Source organism: Arachis stenosperma, chromosome 5, assembly GCF_014773155.1.
Source record: "Arachis stenosperma cultivar V10309 chromosome 5, arast.V10309.gnm1.PFL2, whole genome shotgun sequence".
Taxonomy (NCBI): domain Eukaryota; kingdom Viridiplantae; phylum Streptophyta; class Magnoliopsida; order Fabales; family Fabaceae; genus Arachis; species Arachis stenosperma.
Window position 1 is genome coordinate 101,936,833 of NC_080381.1, and position 4,886 is coordinate 101,941,718.

A 4,886-nucleotide genomic window follows, 5' to 3' on the forward strand; every position below is an offset into this window, starting at 1 on the left:
CCATGTTGCATTCTCGCACTGCCCAGAATGCCTTGTGTTCCACTTCCACTGGAAGGTGGCAAGCCTTTCCGTAAACTAGGCGGAAGGGGCTCATTTCGATTGGTGTCTTGTACGCAGTCCGATATGCCCAAAGCGCATTTGCAAGCCAGGTGCTCCAGTGTTTTCTATGAGGCTTGATGACCTTCTCCAAGATACGCTTTATCTCTCTATTTGACACCTCGGCTTGTCCATTGGTCTGGGGATAGTAAGCTGTGGCCACCTTGTGAACAATACCATGTTTGCTCACGATTGTTTGTGGTGATCTAAAGCGACAGATAATATTATTGCGAACAAAGGAGACAACAGTGTTAGCATCATCAGTACGGGTAGGAATTGCTTCCACCTATTTAGAAACATAATCGACAGCTAACAGTACATATAAGAAACCATTAGAATTTGGAAATAGACCCATGAAGTTAATGCCCCAAACATCAAAAATTTCGCAGAACAACATAAGTTGTTGGTGCATCTCATCCCTCTTGGATATATTCCCAAACCTCTGGCATGGTGAAAAGATTCACAGAAAGCAGTGGTATCCTTAAATAGTGTGGGCCACCAGAATCCACGGTCTAAAATTTTTCGAGCTGTTCTTTGAGGACCAAAATATCCACCACTCTCTGAAGAGGGGTAAGCCTCTATAATTGACTGGAATTCTGATTGGGGCACACACCTTCTAATTATTTGGTCAGCACCATATCTCCATAAATATGGGTCATCCTATATATAATATTTGGACTCGCTTTTAAGCTTGTCCTTTTGACGCTTAGTAAAATTAGGAGGGAAGGTTCGGCTAACCAAATAATTAGCTATAGGTGCGTACGAGGGAACCACTTCAGATATTGCGTGCAAGCTATCAAATGGAAAAACATCATTGATAGGAGTGGAGTCATTCTTAATGTGCTCAAGGCGACTCAAGTGGTCCGCCACTAAATTCTGGGAACCGCTCCTATCTTTAATTTCTAAATTAAATTCTTGCAGCAACAATATCTAACGTATGAGCCTTGGTTTGGACTCTTTCTTAGCTGATAAGTATTTTAAAGCTGCATGGTCTGAGTATATTACCATCTTAGTACCAAGTAAGTAGGCTCGGAATTTATCCAGAGCAAAAACAATAGCTAGAAGCCCTTTTTCAGTGGTAGTGTAATTAGACTGAGTAGCATCTAAAGTCTTAGACGCATAGGCAATTAAAAAAAGGGTCCTTACCTTCGCGCTGAGCCAGCACCGCTCCTACTGCGTAGTTGGAGGTGTCACACATTATCTCAAATGGTTGACTCCAGTCAGGCCCTCTCACAATAGGGGCTTGGGTCAAGGCAGTCTTCAGCTTATCAAATGCCTCCCTACAGTCCGTACTCCGCTCGAACTCAACATCCTTCTGCAGGAGTCGGGATAAATGCAATGCTACCTTACTGAAGTCCTTGATAAATCGTCAGTAGAAACTTGCATGACCAAGAAACGAGCGGACTTCCCTCACAGAGGAGGGGTAAGGTAAACCAGAAATGACATCTACCTTTGCTGGATCAACTGAAATACCAGTATTAGAAACAACATGTCCTAGAACAATACCTTGTTGTACCATAAAATGACATTTTTCAAAGTTCAATATAAGGTTTGAACTAACACACCTGTCTAATACTCTAGCTAAACTATCCAAGCAAAGGATAAATGAATCACCATACACACTAAAGTCATTCATGAAAACTTCCATACAATTCTCAAGAAGATCTGAGAAAATGCTTATCATGCATCTTTGGAACGTAGCTGGTGCATTACATAAGCCAAAAGGCATCCTCTTATATGCATACGTTCCGAATGGACATGTAAAAGTTGTTTTCTCCTGATCTTCAGGAGCTATATGAATTTGAAAATAGCCAGTGTAACCATCTAGAAAACAGTAGTGTGATTTACCTGACAGGCGATCAAGCATCTGATCGATGAAAGGCAGTGGGTAGTGATCCCTGCGGGTAGCCTGGTTGAGACGCCTATAATCAATGCACACCCTCCAGGAGTTCTGCACTCTAGTTACAATGAGTTCTCCATGCTCATTCTTCACTGTTGCTACTCCAGATTTCTTTGGTACCACCTGTACTGGGCTGACCCATTCACTATCCGAGATCGGATAGATGATGTTAGCTTCAAGTAGTTTGGTCCGTTCCTTCTTGACAACCTCTCGAATGGTGGGGTTCAGCCGCCTCTGATGTTGATGAACATGCCTTATTCCCTCTTCTAGAAATATATGGTGCTCACAGACTTGAGGGCTGCTGCCTATTATAACTGCCAAGCTCCACCCAATGGCATTCTTGTGTCGTCTCAACATACTAAGCAACTGCTCCTCCTGTTGGGAAGTGAGTTCCCTTGCAATGATGACTGGAAGCTTTTGATTATCCTCGAGGTAAGCATACTTGAGGTGGGGTGGGAGGGGTTTTTTTTCCAGTTTTTTTTTTAACATTGTGCTGACCCTTGTTCTTTAAATGACGCTATCCCGAGGAGGACACCTAAAGGCGAGCCGTAATGGCCTCATCTTCAGCAGGCTCATCCGGTTTTTTTTTTCAGTTTTTTTTCAGGCTTTTTTTACGTTGTGCTGACCCTTGTTCTTTAAATGACGCTATCCCGAGGGGGACACCTAAAGGCGAGCCGTAATGGCCTCATCTTCGGCAGGCTCCTCCGATTTTTTTTCCGGTTTTTTTTCCAGTTTTTTTTTACTGACCCTTGTTCCTTAAAAGACGCTATCCCAAGGAGGACACCTAAAGACAAGTCGTAATGGCCTCATCTTCGGCAGGATCCTTCGGTTTTTTTTCCAGATGTTTATTTTTACGTTGTGATGACCCTTGTTCTTTAAATGACGCTATCCCGAGGAGGACACTTAAAGGCGAGTCGTAATGGCCTCATCTTCGGCAGGCTCCTCCGGTTTTTTTCCAATTCTTTTTATTTTACGTTGTGCTGACCCTTGTTCTTTAAATGACGCTATCCCGAGGAGGACACCTAAAGGTGAGCCGTAATGGCCTCATCTTCGGCAGGCTCCTCCGGTTTTTTGTTCCGAATTTTTTTTGTTGACCCTTGTTCTTTAAATGACGTTATCCTGAGGAGGACACCTAAAGGCGAGTCGTCATGGCCTCATCTAAGGAAGGCTCCTTCAGTTTTTTTTCCGATTTTTTTCCTTTTTTTTTTACGTTGTGCTGACCCTTGTTCTTTAAAAGACGCTATCCCAAGGAAGACACCTAAAGGCGAGCCGTAATGGCCTCATCTTCGGCAGGCTCATCCGTTTTTTTTTTCGATTTTTTTCAGGCTTTTTTTACGTTGTGCTGACCCTTGTTCTTTAAATGACGCTATCCCGAGGAGGACACCTAAAGGCGAGCCGTAATGGCCTCATCTTCGGCAGGCTCCTCCGGTTTTTTTTTTCGGTTTTTTTTCCAGTTTTTTTTTTACTGACCCTTGTTCCTTAAAAGACGCTATCCCGAGGAGGACATCTAAAGGCAAGTCGTAATGGCCTCATCTTCGGCAGGATCCTTTGGTTTTTTATCCAGATGTTTATTTTTACGTTGTGCTGACCCTCGTTCTTTAAATGACGCTATCCCGAGGAGGACACATAAAGGCGAGCCGTAATGGCCTCATCTTCGGCAGGCTCCTCCGGTTTTTTTTCCAATTTTTTTTATTTTACGTTGTGCTGACCCTCGTTCTTTAAATGACGCTATCCCGAGAAGGACACATAAAGGCGAGCCGTAATGGCCTCATCTTCGGCAGGCACCTCCAGTTCTTTTTCCCGATTTTTTTTCAAGGGTTTTTTTTTTTTTTACGTTGTGCTGACCCCTGTTCTTTAAATGACACTATCCAGAGGTGGACACCTAAAGGTGAGCCGTAATGGCCTCATCTTCGGCAGGCTCCTCCGGTTTTTTTGTTCCGAATTTTTTTTATTGACCCTTGTTCTTTAAATAACGTTATCTTGAGGAGGACACCTAAAGGCGAGTCGTAATGGCCTCATCTTCGGAAGGCTCCTTCAATTTTTTTTTCCGATTTTTTTTCCTTTTTTTTTTTACGTTGTACTGACCCTTGTTCCTTAAAAGACGCTATCCTGAGGAGGACACCTAAAGGCGAGCCGTAATGGCCTTATCTCCGGCAGGCTCCTCCGGTTTTTTTTCCCAGTATTTTCTTTCTTTTTTTTTTTACGTTATGCTGACCCTTGTTCCTTAAAGGACGCTATCCCGAGGAGGACACCTAAGGGCGAGCCGTAACGGCCTCATCTTTGGCAGGCTCCTCTATTTTTTTTTATAGTTTTTTTTTACTGACCCTTGCTCATTAAATGACGTTATCCCGAGGAGGACACCTAAAGGCGAGCCGTAATGGCCTCATCTTCGGTAGGCTCCTTTAGTTTTTTTTTTCAGTTTTTTTTCTTTTTTTTTTACGTTGTGCTGACCACTGTTTCTTAAATGACGCTATCGCGAGGAGGACACCTAAGGGCGAGCGGCAACGGCCTCATCTTCGGCAGGCTCCTCTGGTTTTTTTTTTCCAGTTTTTTTTTACTGACCCTTGTTCTTTAAAAGACGTTATCCCGAGGAGGACACCTAAAGGCGAGCCGTAATGGCCTCATCTTCGGCAGGCTCCTCCAGTTTTTTTTCCTTTTTTTTTTTACGTTGTGCTGACCCTTGTTCCTTAAATGACGCTATCCCGAGGAGGACACCTAAAGGCGAGCCGTAACGGCCTCATCTTTAGCAAGCAGCTCCGGTTTTTTTTTCCAATTTTTTTTACTAACCCTAGTTCTTTAAATGACATTATCCCGAGGAGGACACCTAAAGGCCAGCCGTAATGGCCTCATCTTCGGCATGCTCCTCAGGTTTTTTTCTGGTTTTTTTTCC